Here is a 27,720-nt window from a genome sequence, read left to right on the forward strand (position 1 = left end):
CCTGTGGTGCAGAAAACTGGAAAATATTTGAAAGTCTATCAAAGGGGAATGGCCCAATCAGTTACAGAACAGCTATGTATACTCTGGAGTGGTTAAAGTGAATGAAGTCACATCTCCAGCTGTTAATCTGTGGTATGTTTATGATGTATTTCTTAAGCAAAAAGAAAATTAGAAAATATGTATCATGATAACATGCATTTTATGAAAACAAAAGCCTACAAATGTGCCTAGGTGAATAAAAGAAAAACGGAAGAGCATCAGGTTAAAATTGAAGGATTTGGAGAAACTCAGTACTTAATATATATATTGTGGTAGGAAACACATTTTTTTTCCTTTCAAGAAAAAGTTTACTGAGTTATAAGAAATAATTTAAATATAATTTTAAAGCAATGAATTGCTAATAACTTTTTCAAATTAGAATATGCTAATAGAAGAACAATAATCAAAAAAAAAGGGGGACCACAAAGAGTAATGAAGTCTTTTATATTCAGAGTTACCTTTTGAAGATTCTTGGATTCCAGGTGACTAGTCTTCAACCTTTGGATAGGACGCTCCCTACAACGGAGGAAGGGCTGATCATTAGTGTGCCATATCCTGGCATTGTCTCCCTGTATCTCTTGTTTCTCAAGTTGAATACATTTCCCAGCATCTTTGCCACTTAGATATAACCCACTGTATTGGGATATTCCAAAGACAGAATCAGTAGGAGATATATATGTATATCTGATGGGAGGTAGATACAGATAGATAAAATATAGGTATATGAGATTTATTAGGGGAATTGGCCCAAGTGATTATAGAGGAGAAAAAAGTCCATATGTAAGAGAAAGACCTGGGGTTGGGGTTGTGGCTCAGTGGTATAGCGCTCACCTAGCACGTACGAGGCCCTGGGTTTGATCCTCAGCACCACACAAAAATAAGTAAAATAAAAGTATTGTGTCCAACTACAACTAAAAGAAATAAATATTTTTTTAAAGACCTGGAATACCAGTCACATGGCTGGTATTCCACATACACTAAAAAAAAAAATGTTTTACCAGTTTTCTAGGTATTCCTTAATCCAGTCCATTGATACTTAAAATCAACCATCATACCCACTGATTAAATTTTAGCCTAAGGGGTGGGGTTGTAACTCAGTGGTAGAGCACTTGCCTACTATATGTGAGGCACTAGGTTTGATCCTCAGCACCATATAAAAATAAATAAAAGTATTGTGTCCATCTACAACTAAAAAATATAATTTAGCCTGAGATATGAATAATTCTGGAACTTGTGCTTAAAAAGTGTGTACCTATCACCTGCTTCTCACTCTACCCTGTTGGCTAAAATGTGGACTTGATGGCTGGAAGTTGAGTGTGTTACTATTGAAGAGCCAAGGTTCCTGATGAACGTGGAGGCACCATGCCAGGCCTGAACTCTTCTGGATTTCATTTACAAGATAAATAAATAAACTTCAACCCTCTTCACATTATTGGTATTGAGGTTTCTCTCCCTCACTGCAGATAATTTAATACTAATATTTCTTAGGAACATCTGATTCCATTTGTTTTGATTTTTAGTCTATTGAATCAGTCTGCCCTTGGCTGAACTCTCTAATAAGAGGGCTGTGCCCTAGGTAGATGACTGGTTGAGTCATGAACCAAGTATATATCTCATAAATTAATAAATTAGCCCCATGCTTTATTAGTTAGATGGCACTCTATAGTCCCAGAGTTCCATTGTTAAGGCCATCTGTTGCTTTTATCTGTCCAGCATCTCCTTCTGCTTTTGATAAAGGTATATCAGTTACCTTCTTAAGTTTCCAGTCCTCTTACACTGTATGTTCAACAACCTGGCTCCAGAGGTGAGCATATAATTTAGACTGACCAACTAAAGCAATGTAGTCCCTTGACCAGGGTAATTGGTAAATGAGTGAGTATACGACCTAAGCCAAGACAATTTTATACAAATAGAGTTAATCTTGTGGGTAGAGGAGGCTGTTTTCTTCTGTTTTTAATCCACTGAATATTGAACTGTGAAGTTATAAGCCTGGCACTGCTGGCTACCATCTTGCTAACCCAAGGAGATAGATCATGTGGGAATGGAACCTATTCAGGGAGCTAAGAGTTTTCTAAGGATATTTTTGCCCTCTAGCTTCAGCCATATCTAAAGCTAAACTAACCCTAGACATTTAGATCCAATTGTTGTGTATTCCATTTGAGTTTTCATGTAATGGAAAGTCTTACCTCAACCATCTTTGTTTCAGTTTATCAGCATCTGACACATAATAGATATTAGATCAATTTATAAGAAGCAAAACCTTAGAACCTGTTGATTCCAATAGACTGAACCAAGCAAATTTCTGCATTAGCAAAGCTGAGGACCTGGCAATCCACTTAACCTCTCTGAACCTTGATGTCTTTTTAATCATGACATACACAAACTATCACATTTAATCTCTTTTATAAGAAAAATCAATTCCTTACCCTACCACTCTCAGGAATGCTGGTGACAGGAAAACATGTCACAGTCCATTTCTCTTGTGGGCTGAGGCCCTTGGATGCCACTTATGCCAGCTGACCTGTTAACAAAACAAGTAAGATGGGCTGGGGTTGTGGCTCAGTGGTAGAGCGCTCACCTGGCATGTGTGATGCCCTAGGTTCAATCCTCAGCACATAAAAAGATTAAATAAAGGTATTGTGTCCATCTACAACTAAAAATTATTTTATAAAGTAAGATGCCTGGATTAAGGAGGTCCAATTCTCATTGATAGAAATATGTCCTTCTTAATCTGTATCAGAGCAGGCATCCTGTACTGGGAATGTGTGCATACTCTAGATGGATGAATCTCTTAACTGCATCAAATCAAGGGCCAAACCCTCAACTGTTCCCTGTTATTTAAAAAGAAAGAAAGAGGTTTAGTTCAGTCACAGAACCCTGATCCTTTATACCAACGAAAAAATAAGATGTTTTCCTATTCAGTTTTAATTCTGAACTATTAGAATACTCCAGAAGGCCTTACAGCTTTATCCCAGATTACCATCCTGAACTAGCAGGCCTCTGAGTCTTAGGGAAAGTAGCTAGTCATTAGGTCATGGAAATGGGCTAAAGCCAGATCAATAATCACATCAAGTAGCAAATATTGAGGACATTGGGGAATCCTGGGCTCAGCTATGCCATTCCTCTGAAACAAGAGAAATGGAACAGAAACATCAGAGTCACATTTGCCTATGTTTTAGTCATCTTTTTCATTTCTGTGACTAAAAGATCTGACCAGATCAACTGTAGAGGAGAAAATGTTTATTTAGGGGCTCATGGTTTCATAGATCTCAATCCATAGACAGCAGCCTCCATTCCTCCGGGCTCCAGGTGAGGCAGGACATCTTGGCAGAAGAGTGTGGCAGAGGGAACCAGCTCATGACAGTCCGGCAGCAGAGTAAAAGAGGTCTTCACTTGCCAGTTGCAAATATATACCCCAAACCATACTCAAAATACCCACCTCTTCCAGCCACACCCTACCACTTCAGTTACCACTCAGTTAATCCCTTTGAGGGGATTAATTCACTGATTGGGTTAAGACTGTCACAACCCAATATTTCCTCTCTGAACCTTGCATTGTCTCACATGTGAGCTTTTGAGGGACGCCTCAAAACCAAACCATGACAGCCTAATTTAATGCTTGGCCTCTGTGCAATTTCTGATTTCTCAAGTTCAAAAGATGCCTGAGACTATTCAGAGATAGGAAGAAGACAGTTTGGCCAGAGAAAAGATTCAATTTGAGGGGATGTTTTAAGTGGTACAGGACTCAGAAAACATACTTAGAGGAGGACTTCCATGGAGATGAGGGAACTTGAAGACCATCAGGCCTACACTTGACTCCAATCACAAATATTCACTGATATGCTCAGAAGACAAGGACAATAGTCTTCAAAACAGTATTCAATTTGCATTCTGTCCTCAGAACCCACATCTTAAGTGCGCTATGAATTAGCATTTTAAAATACATCTGGTTATCTTGTGATCAGCACAATTATAGTGCAATGTATTCTGTGTGTATTTTACAATACTCATTTTCCAATGTGATCATTTAAGTTAAACCACAATTTTGGAAAGTGTATGACAAAGCAAGCATAAAATCAGAGTCCAGAGCAGCACAGAAACATGCTCACATGTGTGTGCATACACTCACATGCACACACACACACACACACACACACTGCCACCATCACTGATCTGAAACAGCCCAGGAAGTCACCCCAGAGCCAGAACAGAGTCTTGAAAGGCAGCATGCAGTAGAAGAACAGATCTCCTTGCAGGTCTTACAGAGAAACTGGCTACAGTCAGTCCTGGCCATTCTTTCGTGTCCAAAACAAGCTTTCCAACCAATTTGGGATGTTCCATTATGTCTCAGTATGGGAAAACTTACGGTGATTAAAAATGAATATGAAGGGGCTGGAGTTGTAGCTCAGTGGCAAAGCACTTGCCTAGCATGTGTGAGGCACACTGGGTTCAATTCTTAGCACCACATAAAAATAAATAAAGTAAAAGCATTGTGTTCATATGCAACTAAATATATATACACATATACGTATATTTAGTTGTATGTGTGTGTGTCACACACACACACACACAAACCTAGACTTGAGGTTTCTTAAGAAAACCTCAAGTCTAGAATAGCAGGCATCCTTGGCTTCAGCAAAAAGCAAATTGATACCAAGTTGTTCTTAGCTCCTCGCCAAATGGATTGCTGTTTCCTCATGCCTGGAGCACCCAAAAATGGAATAAGGATTCAGGCCATGTTTATGACTGCCTGGATACCTCCTCCAGTTCCATCTTTAAAGGAAAAGAGCTCTATTCCAAAGCATTTTATCCCAACAGCCTCTCAGTCTGATCTCACCTATGTGAACCTACATGAACTGGGTATCTTTTTTTGTTTGTTTGTTTTAATATTTTAAGTTGTAGATGAACACAATACCTTTACTTATTTATTTTTATGTGATGCTGAGGATCAAACCCAATGCCTCACACATGCTAGGCAAGTGCTCTACTGCTGAGCTACAACCCCAGCCAATAAACTGGGTATTCTTGCTTCACTTTCTCTGCTTCCCTTTAAAACCTTACCTGCCTACCAAGGACAGGTAGAACCTGCTTGTTATCCTCCTTCCTTACCCCTCTCATCTCTTCATTTTTCTCCCACTTATAAAGCTTGAGTCAAGCTTCCATGTGATTCCTACATGGGCCTTATAGGAAATTGCTATCTTTTACATATCAGAAGGGATCTTCCACACTCCCCCTGGCCCTGACTCCATCCTTTTTCTCTAATCCTATAGTGTCCACCTTCTTTTTCCCATGGCTGGTAAAATTTATGAGAAGGAAGACCACTCAATATTTATTAAGAGTCATACAAGATAAAAGGCTATACAAAATTTAGAAATTTGCTAAGATTGCTAAGATCTGGGATCAAGATGTTGTATAAAGGACATTTACATGATTTGTGGGAACCAGTGAAAAATGAAAATCTAGTGTCCATTGTTTAAAAATTATTAAGAATTTCAAGGCCAGGTGTGGTAGCCTATAATCCCAGTGGCTTGGAACACTCAGGCAGAAAGATCATGAGTTCAAAGCCAGCCTCAACAATTCAGCAAGACCCTGTCTCTAAATAAAATATAAAAGGGGGCTGGGGATGTGACTCAGTGGTTAAGCGCCCTTCCTTGGGTTTACTCTCCACTATCCCAAAAAATAATAATAATAATTTCAAGATGGTGACAACAAAACATTAAATCAAATGTGAGGCCCTTGTGGGCATGAGGCCCTGGGTAACTTATACAGGTTACATGCCCAGGAATGAGGCCTGGTTTTATATTTTGCTCAAATACCCTTTACTTAACAATCTAAGACATGCCCATGATACCAGTCTCTCAGTTTGGCCAGCATTTAGCATCATAATTACAATATGTGGTGATAACAATCTTTTCATGAAACTGAGAAACAGAGCTAGGTTCTCTGCCATTATTACCTCAGTTAATACTCAGAGCATTCCATTGGAGGAAAACCTGGGTCCCTTGGCTTATAAATGGTCTATTCTGGCTCTTTATTTTTTTTAATTATTTTTTTTTAGTTGTAGTTGGACACAATACCTTTATTTTATTTATTTATTTTTATGTGGTTCTGAGAATCGAACCCAGGGCCTCCCATGTGCTAGGCGAGTGCTCTACCACTGAGCCACAACCCCAGTCCTACTCTGGCTCTTAACCCAAGCTTCATCCTCTAAACTATGGACCTCTGTTGAGAGCCACAGCTGAAGGGGCCCCAGCAAACTTCCAGCTGCCAGCTGATGATTGGCTCACAGCGGCCCCAGCAACTTCTAGCTGCCAACTGATTGACTCCTCTGCCCTGATGCTCATTGGGCTGTTTCCCCCGCCCTTTCAGACCACGGAGCTGCTCATTGGGGGACTTTTTTGCCTCCGCCCACGCGACCCAGCCAATCGGCCTCAAGAGCAGGAGGAGTGGGGGAGGTTGAGAGGCTTGTGGGAAGCCGGTGGTGGCAGTTGGGCTCTGAAGGTTTTTCCTGAGGAGCTGTGTGGTTTGGTGTGTGGTTCTAAAAATAAAGTTTATTTCTTTTGACAAGTGGCTCCTGAATTGTGCCCAGCCAGACTGCGGCAGACCTCTTTCAGCTTGTGTACAACAGAGCCATGAAATCAGAAAAAGATTTTTTAGCTGCTCAGACTAGAAGAATTTGATAATAAAACAATGACTTCCATTTATCACATCCTTAGGATGTGCCAGGTACTGTGCTCTGCAATTTCTAAGCATTGTCTCATTTTACATTTTTAGTGTGTATTTTATTCCGTAGCCCTAGCACAAGAAGTTTCCTTTACCTTTATCTCTAAAGGTCATTACCCTCAGTTAACTTGCTTTCACAAAGACCAATCCTCCAACCCCCACAGCTATGACACTTTATGATGCCAGAAAACTGAAGCACGTCCATGGGGATGACCACATGGATGCTGCTCCACTAGCTAATGGACACCATGACCAGAACTGCTTTTACTTCTGTTGCCCAGGGATGCTGATCCTGACCTCAGTCCCACAACTGGCCTCAGATCTACACCTGGACACTCATTTTCTTCAGCTATAAGGGAAAGCAAGATCCAGAATTCTCAAAAAAAAAAAAAAAAAGATCCAAAATTCTTACATGTTTGAATATCCCCCAAACCTTGTTCCCTTTTTATTTGAAACTTGCCCATGTCCCTGAAACAAATACTAAGGACATGGAGATGGAATATGAGACAGCAACATTGGCCTCCTTTTGCTGGGGCTGAGCTGGGGACAGAAGCTACTAACAGCAAATGTTGTATTTCCTTTCTTTCTTCTTCTCATTCTCCTTCTCTCCCTTCCCCTTCCCCTTTTCCTTTTGTGTGTGTGTGTATGTGTGTGTGTGTGTGTGTTGTACACACTAGGGATTGAACTCAGGGGCACTAAGCTACATTCTCAACCAATCCCCAGCCCTTTTTACTTTTTATTTTGAGACAGAGTCTTGCTAAATTGCTGAGGCTGGCCTCAAATTTGTAATCCTCCTGCCTCAGCTTCCCATGTTGCTGGGATTACAGGCACATGCTACTGTACCCAGTTGTTACATTTTCTTTTAATAACTTGCCTTATTACAATAGATAAAGAAACTGGTTGGAAGGTGGAGCCCCTGATTGAAGGTCCTGTAACAATGAAGTAACAGTATTAGTATTCAAAGCTGACTGATCTAATCCCATATTTTTCAAACGTAGTCCACCTGCCACCATCATAGGAATCAATTTAGTTGAGCTCATTTAAAATTTTCCAGACCTCACACTGGCCTACAGAAAATCTCTGGAGAATCTGATTTTTGAAATATTCCATGTTGCCTAGAAACTTCTGGAATTTGTATCTGGAATTCCAGACACCTCATAATATTAGGTGTGGCAGATAGGCTCTGAGGTGTTTCCACCTTACCCTTCTCCAATAATTTGTTCCCCCTAGTATTCATACCTATTTTAATTCAGCTCAGGTACTATAATAGAATACCACAGACTGAATGGCTTAAATAACAAGAAACTAATTTCTCACAGTTCTTGATCCTGGAAGTTTGAGGTCAGGGTGACCAGTCACTTTGGTTTCTGGTGAGGGTTTTCTTCCTGGAGGTCTTCTCAACGTATCTTCACATGAGCTTTCTTCAGTACATGTACATGGAGAAAACGAGAATTCTCTGTTATATATCCTTACAAGGATGCTATCCTATTTGATCAGGGCTCCACCCTTATGACCTCACTTAACCTTAATTACTTCCTTAGAGGCCACATCTTCAAATACAGTCATACAAAGGATTAGAGCTTCAATATGACTGTTGGAATGACCAAAACATTACCTTTGTAATTCTTGTAATCTTTATAATCTCACTTCAAGGTAAGTGAGACTTGTAATTTGTTTCAGCCACTTGTGTCTTATAAAGGCAATGGTACTTCACACTATGAGTATATCTCAATAAGACAAGACGTCATTGTGCTAGCACACTTGTTATAGAGGCTCTCCCTGATGGTTTTGGCAGAAAGTGGCCTTTTTGGAAAGCCCATGTGGAAAAGAAACTGGGTGGCCTCCAGGAGCTGAGAGTAGCTTTCAACCAAAGAACAGCAGTAAGTTGGGGCCCTCTATCCTATAGCTACAGGGAACTGAATTCTGACAACAACTAGAGTGAACATGGAAGTGGAGTCTTCTTCATTTTTCTTTCCATTTTCTGATGCTAAAATAAAATGCCTGAAATTGGGTAATTTTAAGAAAATTGATTTCTTATAGTCTCAGAAGCTGGAGAGTCAAAAGTAAGGTGCTAGCATCTGCTTGACATCTGGTAAAGCCTTCTTTCTGCATCATAACATGGCAGAAGGTATCATATGACAAGGTACAGCAAATCTGCTATCCCAGATTTCTCTTCCTCATATATAAAACTAATGCTATCATGGGGGTCATTACCTCATCTAATCCTAATTATCTTCCAAAGGCCCTACCCTCAAATACCATTAGCATATAGTTTTGGGGATAAATTTATAATATATAAACTTTGGGGGAACACATTCAAACCACAGTATTATTCATACTGCCAGATAAAGACAGCCTGGCCCAACACCTTGAGTTTCTTTTTTTTTTTTTTAAGTTGTTGATGGATCTTTATTTTATTTATTTATATGTGGTGTTGAGACTTGAACCCAGTGCCTCACACATGCTAGGCAAGTGCTCTACCATTGAGCCACAACCCCAGCCCCTTGAGTTTCTTAACAGAGGATTTGGCTACAGCATGCCTGTTCTCTCAACCCACAGAAATTTTGCTGTTTTAAGCCACTTAAATTTGTGGTGATTTGTTATACAGAAGTAAACAACTAATAAGTTAAATAACCCCACAATCTCTACCTACAAGGCTGCATGGATGATTCCTCTCTTTTTTATTTCTATTTAGAAGCAATTTATGTGCTTAGCAAAAAAAATGACAAAGGATGTGTGCCAAACAGCCTGCTTTTTAAAATGTTTTTTAATTTCTTGATTATGAAAAGCAATAGATGTTTATTGAAGAATGTTTGGAAGCATGCCAAAAATAAAATAAAAATTACCCAGAATAATTTCTTCCTGCCCCCTCAGATAACCACAGATAACACATTGGCAAACAGCCTTCCCCAACTTGGTTCCAGAGAGAGGCTGGATAAAATTTCAAAAAGGGAACGCTCTGTACTGACTGTTTTGTAACTTTCTCTTTCCATAGTGTCCGCCCACATTTTCTAAAGAATTTGAAACATTACAGGGGTGCATTTGTCTCTGACATATTGGGGCATTGCCAGAGCCCACTTTGATTACCTCAGGTTTTTCCCTAATTGTGCTTTGGCTAAGGAGACTCAAAGAAGAATCTGAGCCAGAGAGGGGAGGACATGCCCAAGGCCAGATAACCTATTGGTATTCAGAGATTTCTCCCCCTCCAAATTCCTCAGAACATTGTAGTTTAGCTGCTGTATTCCCAAAGCCCACACAGTGCCTTAAAGCTGTTAACCTTGGAAGTATTAATCAGAGTTCATTCTTATAAAGTCACAGTCTCACCTTCAATCAAGGAAGGTATTTGCAGGAACTTGGAATCAGGTGAAGCTAGCAGCCCTCTGCCTGAGCCCTGGCCAGCCCATCCATGAGGCACTATCCTCCCCAGGCCTCTAGAGCAGTGGGAGCTCAATTCCTAGAGCATCATTCCAGAATTCTAGGGTTTAGCCTTCTTTTTAATAAGAATGGAAGGACAGTAATATAAGAGATGGAAGAAAGGAAGTGAGAAGTATTAACTCATTAAATTTTCATCAAGCCTCTAGAAGGCCAAGCAATATGCTACATACTGAAGCTACAAAAAGAAAAAAAAAGTAGGACAATGTTCTCACCCTAAACAATGCTTTATTTGTGACATAATGCATAGGTGACACAATGCACAAGTGTTACTCTTGCAATGAAGGAATAATGTCTAACAAAGACTTTCAAAAGAATGCTTTAGTTAAACATTTTTAAACTGCATTGTTCCATTTGTTTATTGCTGCACAATAAAACATCCCAAAACAAAAACTATTTTAGGTGTTGTATTAGTCAGCTTTCTGTTACTACAGCAAATATCTGTGATAAATCACCATAAAATGAGAAGTTTATTTTGGCTCATAGTTTTATATGTTTCAGTCCATGACTGATTGGCCCCATTGCTGACTGGCTCCTGTGGTGTCACAGTACATCATGACAGGAGCATGTGGTTGGTGGCAGAGGCCATTTACTCATGGCTGCAAATCAAAAGAGAGAGAAGGGACTGAAGTCCTAGTATCCCCCAGTGGCCTAAGACATCCCACTAGGTTCCACATCTTAAAGGTTTCCATCACCTCCCAGTAGTACCAAGCAAGGGGCCTTTGTGGAACATTCAAGATCCAAACTATAGCATATACATATGATTCTGGTTAGGAATTAGTCAGGGCACAGTATGGACAGCTCATTACTGTGCTTAGCCATCTGAGTATCAACTGGAATGCCTAGGATGGCTGAAGATGGCTAGGACAGTTCAACTGAGGCCATATGTCTAGACCTTCAGTGTCTCCTGGGATGAGAATGTCTCGAGTGTCTCCTGGGATGAGAATGTCTCCAGTGTCTCCTGGGATGAGAATGTCCAAGATGGCTCCTTCACTTCTATGGCATCTGCACTGGGAACAGTTGGATAGCTAGATGCAAGTTGAGCATGTTTTTTCACCTGGCCAATGTGGGCTTCCTCTTATCATGGGAGTCCAAAGAAAAACCGACTTCTACATTGCAGCATTCCAAAAAAGAAGAGAAACTGCTAGTTCTTTTAAAGGCATAGTCCTGAAAGAATTCCCCACGCAAAGACACTTCGCCAGGAGAATTCCAATTTTATTGCAAAAAGCAGTGTGCTTATATAGAACTAAGGGGGAGATGGTAGGGTTTAGATAAATGGCAGGCAACCCGTTTATTGGCAAGTTCTTTCAGATATCAGCTCCGGAGCCCAGGAATTAGTTCTCATTGGGGCTAAGGTTCCCCGCCAGCGAGATTTGAAATTGGCGCCGGCGGGAGAGTTCACACGGGCGGGAACTTTTCGCGCCACTGCAGAAAAGAAGAAGGTAGGAAGAAGAGGTGCTTAGGCGCCATGTTGGGGTTTTTTTTCTCTGGGGTATGGCTGCCGTTTATACTTTTCCCAACAAGTCCCATAAAGAAGTCATGGTACCTTTGTATGTTTTTTCCTTAAAGCTATACACCATGTGCTTTATTCTATGCATTAGAAGTGGATCATTAAGTCTAGCCCACACTCTATTAAGCTCCATCTCTTGAAGGGAGTAATATCAAAGAATTTTTGGACAGATGTTTTTCAAAAGCACAACCCCAACAATACAATCCATTTCACATGGAATGTTAAGTGACTTCTCTTTATCCTTCCAGTCCTCTACTTTCTCATGAGTTCCATTCTCTGAAATGGATGAGCAATGATAGCTAATTTCCTTTCTCTCCTATAGTGTTGTCACCCAAACACTCCTGCTCTCCAGCCTATAAGGGTTTATCTCAGTATTTTCTTCTTTCTTAGGTTGTTCCCCCCTTAGATAAACTCTGGTGCCAGCTGTTAAAATAGTGAAATTTTTACTTGTTACATAAACTTTTATATAAAGAAATTTATTTTGAACAGAAATTCCATATCCAGTCATACTGTCAAATGTGAGGACAAAAGAAGACATTTGAGGATAAGCTAGGACTCTAATTTTCTCTCTTGTGCACCCTCTCTGAAAAAAAAATTACTTGAGGATGTACTTAAACAAATTGATAAAGGAATCCTAGAAAAACATCTGGGAAACCAGAGACAGACCTTGGTGCTAAAGCATGAGAGGACTGGAAAAAATCCTAATTTGACAACTATGTTGCAGACCCAAAATACAATTTAGCAAAACTGGATTTGGAAATTAGAGGTGTCTGGGACAGAAACTTCAAGAAGAAAATATAGATGCACAAATTGAGTAAAGTTGAAATCTGGAAGTTCTTAAAGATGAAACAAGGATAAAATTTCCACTAACAAGAAATGAGAGTACAGTTAAAAACTCTGGGTGGGCAAAATCTATTCTAGAAAGTCATGGTCAAACTAAAATGCACAGGATTTGGGACAACTGATAGTAAGGAACAAAGACCAACAAATAGCAATCTAAGCTGTTGTGGGCCACAGCAGAGTCAGGATCATGCATGGCATTATGCCAGAAGGGAGTGGTTGAGAGGTGACTCCAGCGAGCCATTGAGATGATGATGGTTATGTTAAGCTGTATATTCAATTGGATATTAGACCTTTACTATCCGGTAATAGGGAGGCTCTTGCTGCCTCAGGCGCCGGCTACTTTGGAGTTCCCGTTGAGTTCTCGTGGGGTTCCGAGAGTGAGTCTGCACGCAGCCCAGTGGAGTGGGAGAGAGTTACTGGGGAATGTGCGTGGAGTGCTGGTGGATTTCGTGGAGTGCTGGTGGAGTTCGGGCAATAAAGTTTCCTGTTTGAACATACAAGTGCTTTGTGGCGGCTCAGTTATTTCTGCCCAGCCAGACAGCAGCATAAAGCAAAGGTAAATTTCTTGCCTCCTTGGCAAAAAGAGCTGTGTCACTTAAACACAAGTTTCACAGAGTCTCTGAGCAAAAATTAAAAGAGATACGAAAAAAGCATAAGTACCAAATAAGGAAAGAGGCTGACTTATGATCATAAATATATGATTTTGATTGAATCATAAAGCAGACGATTAAGTCATCTTCAGGTTCTGTGTCACTGATACTAGGAACAAAAACAGATTATAAAATATTTCACCAGGCCTCAGGTCATTTAGTAGAGGTGCTTAAGAGTGCACATTCAAATTAGCAAAGTTTTGTTGTTGTTGTTATTTAGGCAAGCATGAAATATCCTGTAAGGGTCCCGCGAAACGTCGGAGAAAGAGACCACCAAGTGACCACTCATGCAATTGGCAGAAGGAGATTTATTGAACCAGCATGCTGGGGCTCCGTGCCCACTCAAGAAGGGAAAGCAGCCCAGAGCCCCGAGCAGGGGCTGAGCACTGCTTAAGTACACTTTTTTGGGGGGAGGGCGGGGGATTTTACATACATCAGAACAAATCATCATGAGGTGCGGGAAAATTGGACAACAACTCCTAAACATGATTAGTTCATTCATTGGCGGGAACAGGTCAGGCTGGAGTGATAGGTCATTCCTAAGGAGGGGGTTACATTTAAACTGATTGGTTTTAGGGCCTAAATGACTACGTGACCAGTTACACAGAGCCCTTCAGTTATTAAACAACCAAGCAGTCAGGGGAAATATTTACTGGGCAGTTCCAAGCATTGTCTTAACAGCTACAGAAATTTCAGGTTTTGCAGGTAGCATAGAAACCTAACAATACCTAATCCTTTACATTTTAACTCAGACCTTGCAGCTTAGAAACTTTACAATACCCGGTCTTTTACCCTTTAACTTTTACGCTTTATCTTCAATTTCTTTTACCCTTACAATCCAATCCCTGTTGGACAAAAAAAGGAGAGATGAATAAGATTAATATTTTGAATTCATGATTAATTTGTTGGATTTATAATAGGTACAGGAGATCTTTTTTTCTCCTACAAGTAATTTGTCAGTTCTATTGGACATTTTTATTAAGTATCATCCTTTTTTATTATTACTTTCTCCTGGACAGAGTGTACTCAGGTTTTGAACTTGGTTCCTTGTTAATAAATTTTTTAAATATGTGTGTATTTGCATGTGTGTGTACCATTGATTTGACAATCATAGGTGTCTTCTGATTTTTATTTGGCAGGTTATAAAGTTTTAGTGCATGAAAATTTGAAGATATGCCTATGAATTTAAAAAAAAAGTTGACCAAAAACATTGTTCCCATTCTCTTACTATTTCACAATCTCTTTTTAAATGTAGAAGAATGTGGGGACAGGGTAGTGTAAGACTGGAAAAACGCCGCACCACACGACACAGATTACCAAAGAGGTCTCCCTTTATTAAAAATGGCTGTGTGTTTATATAGGTCTAAGAGAGGTAGCAGGGGCTGAGGTAGATAACAGGTCGCCCGTTTATTGGCAAGCCCTTCCATATGTCAGTTCCGGGGCCCAAGAAGTTAATTCTAATTGGGGCTAAGGCTTCCTACCGGCAGGGTTTGAACATTGGCGCCAGTGGGAACGTTTCGTGCCAGTGAAAGAAACAAAGAAGAGAAGGAGAGTCGTTAGACGCCATGCTGGGGTTTTTCTCTGGGGTGCGGCTGCCGTTGTTTTCCCAACAGGTAGATGACTAGTTTTACTCTTTTTTTTCTTCTTCTTCTTTTTTTTCCAAAATATTTATTTTAGCTTTAGATGGACACAAAACCTTTATTTTACTTATTTATTTTTATGTGGTGCTGAGGATCAAACCCAGAGCCTTATACACACTAGACAAGCACTCTACCACTGAGCTACCACCCCAGCCCCATTATTCTTTTTCTTCTATCAAATTTAATTTTATTTTGGAAAACTTAAATGATAATTCATAGTGATGAAATTAAAGGTGATTTTTAATTTTTCTTCTATAGTTATGATTTCTGTAATTATCTTTAAATATTTAACCATGAAAGTGCATTATTTTTAAAACATAAAAAGTTATTTTCATAAAATAAAGCCAAGTATATATGTAAAAGATGTTCATGACAATGTTCATAACAAAAAATGGTAAATGATTGCAATGTCCATCTGTAACAGAATTAAATATTTCAATTATGGTACTCCCATAAAGAATTTTGTAATTATTAAAGATGATATAGCAGACTTATGGAAAGAAACTTTAAAAATATATTCAAATGTTTATAGAAAGAAACAGAGCTCAGGGGCTGGGGTTGTGGCTCAGTGGTAGAGTGCTTGCCTCACATGTGTGAGGCACTGGGTTCAATTCTCAGCGCCACATATAAATAAATGAATAAAATAAAGGTCCATCAACACTAAAAAATATTTAAAAAAAAAAAAAAAAAGAAACAGAGCTCAATTTAAATTTCCTAAACTCAAAGGGATAGGTATCCAAGAAAAATAGAGAGACACAGACATCAACAAAGAGATAGAAATTTATGTGTATGTGTGGATATATAGTTCAACTTGACCTGTAAATGCAAATTAATACTAGCTGAAAAAATTGTTTCCTGATATAGGAAAATTAATTGGAATTACTGAGGAAAGTACATACATGTAAGAAAGGTGTATACTACAGATCTAAACTTTATAAAATGTATTTTAAAAGTAAGCTTGACAATAATAAAGAATTCATTATGAGCTGCCTTTAGAAGTCACCACTCACAACTTATAAAATATTACTTACTCTTTATATGTAAGTTAGAAATTCTAGGAGAATGGAAACCATCAAACAGATGCTGGGAGACAATTACTTTTAATGCTTTCCTATATACAATTCTATATTGTTTGCATTTTAAAATTTATTACATAATTTGTAGTTTTAAAAGATTATAAAAACTCATGTTTTATGTGACTATATCATCTTTCCATATAAATACATATCTATATAACTATTTTAATTGCTTCTATTATAGTTGGACATTTATGTAATTTAATTTTTTATAATTACAAACATCCTTGAACATAAACCCTTTTTTATTGTCGCATTTGATTCTTACTGCAATTCTTTCTAAGAAGAGAAAAAGGGTATATATGTATTGTTTAACAATGTCTTTATGAGGATAAAGCAAAATATTATTTGAAATGAGTTTCCCTTATATAATTTTTCTCCTTGTCATTGACCTCAGACTTAGGACTGAAGAATCCTTGATGTCACACAAACATCTAGGCTTCATTTCAGTTGCTGCCACCTTGTCTGACCCTGACATCAAGAAACTCATAGTCTAAAGGAGAAGATAGACATAGATAACTGCAAAACAATGTAATTCATGTCATAATAGAAACTCAGTGTCAGAAGTGATTCAGAAGACTTCTCAAATTTTAACCGCACACAAATCACCTGGAGATCTTTTAAAATACAGATCCTGATTTAGTAGGACTGGTATGGAACTTGATTCTGCACTTATACCAGTTTCCAGATGACATTCTACAAATAAATAGAAGTAAGCAAACTTTATAAATGCCTAAGCAGAGTTTCAAAAGATGAGTATGAGTTTCCCATGTAGTTAGTGAAAGGAAACATATGCCTTAGCAAAAGGAACAGCTTACACAATGATGTAGAGGCATGAAATACCTTAATTTTTCTCCCACTAGGTTCTAAGGATGGGAGAAAGATTTCCTCTGAGGAACACCAATGGCAGTGGAACCCGAGAGGTGGAGATCTTAGGGTGAATCCACAGACTTGATAACTGATGAGGTATGGGGAGGGGGTATGGAGAAGGGTATGAGAGATGAGGGACACATACCCCAAACAGAGGAGTGAATAAAGAACTAACTGTAGGTCTGAGAAAGGAGGTAAGCAGTTCAGTTTGCAATTCACCAAGTCCAAGGCAGAGGAAGAATGAGCTGTGGGACATAAGATGAGATATGAATGGTATGCTCTAAGGAAGGCCAGAACAGGAACAGTTTTCAGTGTGTTGGGCAGTTACACTCTGCAAATGGAGGAGGAGTCTCCAAGCCAGAGGGATAATCTCTCTGTGAGCCTCAGAATGACCATTACCAAACTGCAAGCCTGTGAAGGATGTTTTTCAAACACAGGCTGGTAGTGTAAATCAGCAGGGCATAAAACCAGACTCCAAGGCCCCCCAAAATTCACAGCATCTCACAACAAAACCCCCATGCAAATGTTCATAGCAGCTTTATTTATAATTGTCAAAACCTGGAAGCAACCAAAATGACTCTGAATAGATAAATGAATAAACATACTGTGGTATATCCATACAATAGAATATTATTCAACAACATTAAAATTAGCTATCAAGCCATGAGAAGGTGTAAAAGAAACTTAAATGCTTATTACTAAGCAAAAGAAGTGAGTATGAAAAGGTTACATATATTGCGTAATCCCATCTATATGTCAGTCTGAAAAACAAAACAATAGAGAATAAAATAATAAATGTCAGAGATTCGGAGTGAGGAATGAATAGTGATGCATAGAGGATTTTTAGAGAAATAAAATGATCCTATATGATACCACAATGGTGGCTAAGCTTTATTATTGCATTTTCAAAACCTATAGAACTCTATAACACAAAGAATTAATCTTAATATATATTTTTTTTAAAAAAATCATCTAGGAGATTAAAGGATCCTAGGAAGGAGTACAGATGTGTTTAGAGAGTTTGATTATATGAATGTTTGAATGTGTATAACAATTCCACTGAAAGGCATTAGAGAGAGCAACAAAGGGCTGAACTAAAAAAATTTTTAGAATGGATGGCCTCTGTAGACTAAAAGTAAAAGGGAACTGCACATAAGCATCATACACAAGTTGTTAAAGTTGTTTCCTGGGGATTCAGGTAACAAAGTTGATACTGCTAACATGTATAATAAAATGGAACAATTAAATAAATAGATGTCAAATAGTGTAAGCCAGCTTTCCCACTATTGGAGTAAAAGTTTACAGTTATCAAAATGAGGTTAGACTGAACCATGTGGTAATGGAATAAAGTTGGATACATCAATATGAACTATGTTTATCCTAACAGAGGCATATAGTAACATGTAGAAATATTGAAAGATATGTATATATACATGGGTTGGTAAATGCTTTTTTTGTTATTGGTTTGGTTTGGTTTCTGTCAGCTGAGAGGGCCTTAAAGATACGCTACACAAGTAGCTGAGAGAAATCCAAATGATAAGATCTTGATTTTTAATGCCACTCTCCAGTGAAAATAATCAGAGCTCTTTGGAAAAATGGCTGATTCTAGGGACTGAGATAGGAAATACACAAGATGAGACTGGAGCATCTTGTAGTACAAGAAAATAAGGAAGTGCTTAAAAAATGTTGAAGATAATGTTACAAGAGCCAACTGAAAGAGTTCCCAATGATCAGAGCAAAAATACTTTGAGGGGAAAATTAAAAGTTAATATTAGATTATAATTAAAAGTATAAAATAAAATCCACTAGGCAGAATGAGACAAATAAATGACTATATATTAATAAATGAGGGAAAAGAGAAAAATTTCCCATGAGGAATAAAGTGAGATAATAGTACCTCCCCCCCAAAATTCAGAACCTCAGAATGTGACTTTATTTGGAAATAGCCTTTGTGGATGCCATTAGTTAAAGGGTCTTAAGATATACTGGACTTAGAGTAGGCACTTAATCCAATGATTGATGTCAATATAAGGAAAGAAAAGGACATAGAAGAAAATAGAAGAACGTGACTGGAGATAGAGGTTAGAATTATGCTGCCACAAGCCAAGAGACACTAGGGCCACTAGAGGCAGGACGAGGCAAGAAAGAACTAGACAGAGGGAACACAGCCCTGCTAACACCTTGACTTGTCTCCAAAACTCAGAGATAAAAAATTTCCATTTAGGGCTGGGGTTGTGGCTCAGTGGCAGAGCACTTGCCTAGCGTGTGTGAGGCATTGGATTTTGATTCTCAGCCCCATGTATAAATAAATGAATAAAATAAAGGTTCATCAACATCTAAAAATTATATTTAAAAAAAATTCCCATTTAAATTACTTGCCAATTTGCCATGATAGCTTTAGGAAAGTAACACACAAAAGAAGTCCAAAAACTTTTTGTAGATACTCTGCTCTCAAAAAGGGGCAGCATCATTTCCCACTCATTGGGCATAGACTGTGCATAGGAGCTTCCTTTCTAAGTGTAATTTTAATATCTTACGTTATTAGTGATTATTATTAGGAAAAAAAGAGTAATTTTACAATTGAGAAAACTGATAAACACTACGCCAACCAGGTGATCGAAGCCAGCACCAACAGTGAAAAATCATGTTGAGCCAGGCAAGGCGGTGCATGCCTATAACCTCAGCTATTTGTGAGGCAAACACAGGATTGCAAGTTGGAGGCCAACAGAGACAACTCAGTGAAACCCTGTATCAAAATAAAATTTTTAAAAAGGCTGAGGTGGTAGAGCACTTGCCTAGCATGTGTGAAGCCCTAGGTTTGATCACTAATACTGAAAAAAAAAATCATACTGATAGTAAGTATGCTTGATACAACGTGATAAAAATGGAGATCTAGTGCTCTTCCTCACAATAACCCAGTCTTATCATAAGAAAAACGTCCAAGAGTGGAGCATCCTACAAAATACTAAATCAGAACTTCTCAAAACTGCCAACATCAAACAAGGAAAGTATGAGGAACTGTCACCATCCAAGAGGAACCTAAGCAAAAATGATAACTAAATGTAATGTGATATCCTGGAGGAAAACTGGAACAGAAAAGAGGGCACAGTGAACTAATAAAATCTCAAGAAATTAAGGACTTTGGTTAATAACAAGGTGTCAATATTGGTTCATTGATTGTAATCATGGATCACTAATAATGTAAGATATTAAATATAGGGAAATGAACTGTACAACATATAGAAACTCTCAATATAGCTTCTTGATTTCCCTATAAATCTAAAACTCTTCTAAAAATAAGTGTTTCAGGAAAAAAATTTTAAATAGCACAAAGATGCAGAAAGTGAAGATGGTTCCCTTCTGTCCTAATCCCTAGAGATAACCATTAGCAAATTTGGTACATATTCAAATAAAGAAAATGATCAGCAATATCTCCCAATAATGTATCCTCAGTGGATGCTACCCCTTCTTGAAAGAATAATTGTCATCTCTGGCATCAACAGCAAATACCAGGTACATCCCAGTAGTTCTTGCCTGGCTACATGGGCAGGATAATCCTGTCAATTGCTGGTATCCCATGTTCTGATTTTAAGTTGGTACCCAAGAATCACTGCTGACCACAGCTGATTGACCCACAGTGGACAATATATTCCAGCTGAGCCCATCAGATTCTTCCCTGGATCTTTTTTTTGTATTAACTCCAATTCCAGACTTAAATTGGGAGAAAAACAAAAACCTCAATAGACATTTGCTCTCACATGCTGAGCAGACAGGAAGAAATAATCAAGAGAACAGGAATCATCGCTGACTTTTTTTTTTAACTTGTCCCTTTTATTTTTTAACCTTTATTTTTTTGTTTTAGGTGGACACAATATCTTTATTTATTTTTATGTGGTGCTGAGGATCGAACCCAGTGCCTCGCGCATGCCAGGCCAGCGGGCTACCACTTGAGCCACATCCCCAGCCCCTTAACCTTTATTTTTACTTATGTGGTACTAAGGATGGAACCCAGGGCTCTACACATGCAAGAGGAGTGCTCTACCTCTCAGCCCCAGCCCCAGCCCCTGCTGTCTTGATTCAAGAGAACAAAACTATTTCTAAAGAGTCAGGAGAACAAAGTTCCTGTACCAGAACATAGTAAAGAAAATCTTGTTGTTGGCAACTATGAAATCTCCAGAAGGGCTCAGCAACATAGCTTTTCAAAGATCACATGTATGGTTATACATGGCAAAAGTTCCTTCACAAGAGTTCTAGAAAGTTTGTGTTGGTTGAATTTTTATAGTTAGAAATTTTGAGGGCTGGGGCTGTGGCTCAGTGGTAGGGAGCTCGTCTTACACATGTGAGGCCCTGGGTTTGATCCTCAGTACCACATAAAAATAAATAAGTGAGATAAAGATATTGTGTCCAACTACAACTAAAAAATAAATATTAAAAAAAGAAATTTTGAATGTGCTAGAATATTAAAGAAATGTACTCCTGAGTCTAGCAATAGTATTTCAAAAATAACAATAGTGATAGCTTACATCTACTAGTTCCCAGTGGCATGTACAGGAAATAGGCTAAGCATATGACATACACTGTCTCATTTAGTCACCCCATGAATTAAACATGAATATTACCCATCACCACCCCAGCCTTTTATTTGTTGTTATTGTTCTGAGTGTTGAACCCAGGGGCATTCTCCCACTAACCTATCTCCAGACGTTTTTATTTATTTATTTATTTTTATTTTGAGACAGAGTCTTGCTAAGTTACTTAGACTGGCCTCAAACTGTGATCTTTCAGACCAGCCTTTTGATATGTGCCACCATGCCCAGCATCATCTCTTTTTTACATACCAATAAAAATATACCCAAATTGAAAGAACGAACAGGCTCCTCACTGGAGAAAATACCCTATATTGAGGAACAGCTCTGCATATTTATAGAGCGTGGGTGGTTTGACAATTATGACAGTTTAATGGTTGACCGGTTTGACAGTTGTCATGGGGTGCTTTCTGATTGGTGGGTAAGGATCATGTGAGTCAGCAGGGCTAGTCTGATTGGTGGGTAAGGATCATGTGAGCCAGTAAGGCTAGTCTAATTGGTGGGTAAGGATCATGTGAGCCAGCAGGGCTCACCATTGGATGGCTCTTCTTGGGGTTGGGGAAGTTAGTCTTTGGATCCCACCAACTCCCAACACAAATAGTTTGTTTGTCCCACAGTTTATAGTATTTAACTTGAGAAATATGACTTGAATCCAGAGCTGTTCGATTCTAGGGCTCACTTTTTTTACCAATGCAGACATGTTGAAATAGCTCATTGGTTATGGTGGAATAGAAAGATATGAACTCCTTGCTTCATTTTATTCATGTGTAAAAAAATTCCTGATGAATATTTACCTTATGATGATTAAGTGAAATGCAGCCTATAAAATACCTTCAAAGAGCTTGACATGTAATAAGCACTTAAAAAACCCATTTTCCCAGTGTTAATGAAGGGTCACATCTAATCAGAGAAGTCTTAGTTGACCCAAACAGGCTATGTGTCTACTGGGGTGGGGAGTGTTCTTTTATTATCTTACTTAGTCTGTCTTATTTTGTGAGAGATTCAAGAATTAATACACACATGTGTATGTGCAAACACAAATGTGTATGTTGCCCTGTTCTTGTTATGAAAAGCCACACAAATTTTTTAAGATTTCGAATTAGTTACAAACATTTCCAATTCAGGAAATACAGATTCTCAAGTTTATTTTGAGAAACTGGAAACTCTGGCATCATGGGTGCAATATTCCATAGTGCCACAATCACCAGAGCTGAGATACCTACCCTCTATGGGCATGAGCCACAGTCTCTGCCACTCCCTACTACTCCCCAACAAGGAAGCCAATGATTGGATAGCAGTATTGTTGTTTTTAAACTTTTTATTTTGAAAAATTCAAATATGAACAAATTAGGAATAATAGTAAGCCAAACCTTGTGTTTGTTTCTTAAGGCTGTTGTAACACAGCTCTCATGGTTCTGGAGGTGAAAAGTTCAAAATCAAGATGTCATCAGGACCTTGCTCCCTCTGAAGGGTCTTGGGAAGAATTCTTCTTTGCTTCTTGCTTATTTCTGGTGGTTCCAGCAGTTGGTATTCCTCGGCTTATAGCAGCACAATCCCAATCTCTACCTCCCATCTTCACATGCTGCCTTCTTCCTGTGTGTTTCCAAGTCTCCCTTTCTTTATAAAGACACCCATCATTTTTAGGGCCACTCTGATCTCACATGACTTTATCTTAACATGATTATATCTGCAAAGATCCTATTTCCAAATAAAGTCATATTCACAGGTACTGGAGTTTAGGACTTGAACAGATTTGTTTGGGATCAAAATTCAACCCATTATAAACTCCCATTTTCCATTACTCAACTTCAATAGTAACTTATTTCTATGGTTTAAATGTTTATTCCCTCTCAAATTCAGGTTGAAATTTAGTTATCATTGTAACAGAAATAAGAGATGAGACCTTTAGGAGGTGAATAGGCCCAGAGGTCTGTCCCAGAATGGATTAATGGCATTATCACAGGAGTGGATTCTTTATCCCAGAGGTAGAGGGAGGGAGGGAGGGAGGAAGGAAGGAAGGAAGGGAGGCAGGGAGGAAGGAAGGAAGGAAGGAAGGAAGGAGAAACTAACTAACTTTGGCTGGTTAGCTCACTCTCTTCTTTCTTTCTTTCTTTCTCCACTTCTATATCTTTGCCTTTCTGCTTTTTTTTTTTTTAACTGGGGATTGAACGTAGGGGCAATTTACAACTGTTTTATTTTGAAACAGGGTCTCACTAAGTTGCCAAGGCTGGCCTTAAATTTGTAATCCTCCTGCCTCAGCCTCCAGAGTCAAAGTGATTACAGGTGTGTGCCACTGGGTCTGGATTCTTCTGCCATGTTTTGAAGAAACAAGAAAACTCTTACAAGTTGGAGGCACATTGATATTGGATTTCCCAGCCTCCAGAACAGTGAGAAACAAATTTCAGTTAATTTTTACCCAGTCTCAGATATTCTGTTATAGCAACACAAAATGGACTTAGACATCTATATACAATCATGAATCATGTCCTCCATCCCCTTTGTGGTATAGATGGGTTAAGCCCCTTTATCCAATATTTGAGTTGTCTTTTTATTATTGAATTATATAAGTTATTTATATATTCTAGTTCAAGTCCCTTGTCAGATAAATAATTTGAGAGTATTTTCTCCCATTCTGTGGGTTATCATTTCTTGACAATATTCTTTGAATCCTTTAAATTGATGAGGTGCAATTTTATCTATTATTTCTTTCATCCTTTGTGCTTTGGGTATCTTATTTAAGGATCCATTGCCAATTGAGGCCCAAACTATTGTTTTTCCATTGAATGTCCTTGGCACCCTTGTTGAAAATAAGTTGGTTTTATTTCCAGACTCTCAATTCTCTACCATTAAGCTGTATGTTCTTCTTTATACCATGACCACACTCTCTGGGTTATTGTTGCTTTGAAGTAAGTTTTAACATCAAGAAATGTGAATCTTCCAACTTCTTCAATATAATTCTGAGTCCTTTGCAATTAATTACACATGAAATTTTAAATCAGTTTGTTGTTTTTTTTTAAAAGAAGCCATCCCATAAATCTGATAAAGACTGTGTTGAATCTGTAGATGAATTTGTAGAGGATTTTTATTTAGCAGTATTAAGTCTTCCATTCCATGGATATTAGGGGTTCTCCCCCCATAGATTCAGATTTTTCATATCTTCTAACAATGTTTTGTAGTTTTCAAAATATGCTTTATACATTTTTGTTAGATTTATTTCTAAGTATTTCATTCTTTTTGATGTATTGTTAGATTTAGCTCTAATTGGAGAGTTGAGGTCATTTGCATTCAACTTCATCATAGGGAGATGTTTATTAATTCCCATTATTGTGGCTTATTTCTAATGTTTAATTTGGTTTCTGTTTCTCATTTTTCAAATGAAATTTATCCACTTGTGAGTTCTGGTTTTTGTTTTATTTTGTTTTTATTTCTCCTGTGTGAAGTATTTAAGATTTTTCTTATGCCAGTTTAGCATCATGGATTATTTTAGTTTCAACTTATCTTGGAAGGTTTTTATTTATTTTCCAATTCTAAAGGTTAACTTTGATGGATATAGCAATCTTGGCTGACAGTTACTTTCTTTCAAGTCCTCCTGGATTTTAGATTTTGTGCTGAGAAATCAAAAGTAATTCTGATTGGCTTGCCTCTAAATGTGACCTGACGTTTTTTCTTATTGAGGCTTTTAAAATTCTATCATTATACTGTATGTTAAGCATTTTAATGATAATGTGTTGTGGAGAAGTTCTTTCTTGATCTTGTCTATTTGGGGTTCTGTATCTCAATGTCCATCTCATTCTCAATGTGTGGAAATTTTTCTGTTTTTATTTTCCAGAAGAGGTTATCAATGCCATTAGCCTATATCTCACAACCCTCTCCAATTCCAATGATTCTTAAATTTGATCTCTTAATGTCTCAGAGTTCTTGTATATTCTTGTCATGTTTACTTATTTTCTTGTCTTTAATGTTTTAATGTTCAAGGCCAGCCACTTTGTCATCCAACTCTGAAATTCTGTCTTAAGTAGGGTATATACTCTAGATAGACTTTCACCTGAACATTTTGATTTATTGTGTCTTTCATTTCCAAGATTTCTGTTTGGTTCTTTTTCAGTTTTTCTATTTACTCATTGAATTTCTCATTCATATTATGTACTGACCTTCTTTTTAAAAATATATATATAAACAGTTTATTACTCTAAACAGCAACACAGACAAACGCCATAGAAACACAAAGGAAGAGGTACGGGTGGAGATGCTGCAGACTTTGGATCGGAGGCGCATTAGCAACAGCCAGGTTCTGAGAGAAGGGTGTGGGAGGGAGGGACACGGACTTCCACACAGCCCGCTGGAGGCCAGGACAGCTCTGAACGGTGATGCATGCCTGCATCTGAGCAAAGGAACTAGCTCCTAGGGCTTACCCAAGTATAAAAGTTTATAATTTTACAGCAGTTGAAATACTGACATCAATATTAAAATAAAAGCAAGTTTTACATAACAATCAAAAATACAAAAGACTGAAGGAAGAGACCCTGTATGAAAAACTGGGGCAATTCAGCGAATTGAGAACTGTATGCCAGTGGCGGAAATGGAAGATGGCGCACGCCCAACCCTTCCAGGCAACGGGTAACTGCACGAGCGACTTGAGATTTGCAAAAGGTGTAAACAAGTTCTTGCCAAACCAATCTCTTCCTTTTGTGGTGCCACAGGGTTGCTGTCTATGAGGGTGCAAACTTCTTGGCTCAAACCCTTTTCTCATATTCCACTCTGTTTTGGCAGTAAATCGTGTAGGCCTCTGCTTAAGCGGGGTCTTGGATATTTGGTTCATTTAGATATTCCTGTATTCCTAATAAGATCTGCTTGATCGTGATGGCTGGCCTCCAGTTCTTGTCCTCCTCCAGGATGGACAGACACACGGTACCAGAAGGGTACACATTTGGGTGAAACAACGGTGGCTCAAATTTACATTTCGGTAGTGAGGATGGATAATCATCTTTGAAGAGCATCCACAGCTTGAACAAGCCTCCTTCCCACGGAGTCCCCTTCTTTCCTGGGATGGCACATTCCCAGTTCATCAGGTTCATCGTGCCATCTGGGTTCTTAGTTGGGACAGCCACAAAGCCAAAAGGATGGTCCTTCCTCCAAGCTTTTCTCTCCTAGGCGAGTCTGCTGAGGGCGATCCCCGACATGTTCAAAGTCCCTTGGATGGGCGCGGCCTGGCGGCAGAGGCGGTAAGGTTCCCTTTGTCTCGGGACTTCCCTCCGCTTGTAGTGGCCTTCTTAATTCATTCAGTTGTCTTCCTATGTTCTCTTGGAACTTGCTGATCATTTTTTAAGTATTTTTAATTGTAGATAGACCCAATACCTTTATTTTATTTATTTATTTTTATGCGGTGCTGAGGATCAAACCAGTGCCTCATATGTGTGAGGCAAGTACTCCATCCCTGAGCCACAACTCCAACCCTCATTGATCTTTTTTTTTTCTTAAGAATAGAATTTGCAGGGAAATGGATGGCATTAGAGCAGATTATGCTAAGTGAAGCTAGCCAATCCCTAAAAAATAAATGCCAAATGTCTTCTTTGATATAAGGAGAGTAACTAAGAACAGAGTAGGGACGAAGAGCAGGAAAAGAAGATTAACATTAAATAGGGATGAGAGGTGGGAGGGAAAGGGAGAGAGAAGGGAAATTGCATGGAAATGGAAGGAGACCCTCAGGGTTATACAAAAGTACATACAAGAGGAAGTGAGGGGAAAGGGAAAAATAATACAAGGGGGAGAAATGAATGACAGTAGAGGGGGTAGAGAGAGAAGAGGGGAGGGGAGGGGGGATAGTAGAGGATAGGAAAGGCAGCAGAACACAACAGACACTAGTATGGCAATATGTAAATCAATGGATGTATAACTGATGTGATTCTGCAATCTGTATATGGGGTAAAAATGGGAGTTCATAACCCACTTGAATCAAAGTGTGAAATATGATATATCAAGAAATTTGTAATGTTTTGAACAACCAACAATAAAAAAATTTAAAAAAAAAAGAATTTCTTTTTAGTTGTAGATGGACACAATATTTATTTTGTTTATTTATTTATTTTTTTAACATGATGCTGAGGATCAAACCCAGTGCCTCTTAGGTGCTAGGCGAGCACTCTATAAACATTTTTTGAATACTTTATCTGATATTTCGTCCACTCAAATATCTGTGGTAAATATCTGTAGTTGCTGGTAAATTATGTACTCTAGGAAGTGTCATATTACTTTGTTTTTTCATATTTCTGGTATTCTTGTGTTGAGTTTTATGCAATTGTTAGGATGGATTTCTTTTCCATTTTTACTTATGGGCTGTTTTAGGGCAAAGGC

The 27,720-nt window shown here is 38.4% G+C and overlaps 1 pseudogene; it reads right to left on the bottom strand.

Moving 5' to 3' along the window:
- Nucleotides 1–26,078: 26,078 nt before the first annotated feature.
- Nucleotides 26,079–26,549, bottom strand: LOC114106510 (SUMO-conjugating enzyme UBC9 pseudogene; annotated as a pseudogene).
- Between the last annotated feature and the right edge of the window lie 1,171 nt (nt 26,550–27,720).

Source organism: Marmota flaviventris, chromosome 1 (assembly GCF_047511675.1).
Source record: "Marmota flaviventris isolate mMarFla1 chromosome 1, mMarFla1.hap1, whole genome shotgun sequence".
Taxonomy (NCBI): Eukaryota; Metazoa; Chordata; class Mammalia; order Rodentia; family Sciuridae; genus Marmota; species Marmota flaviventris.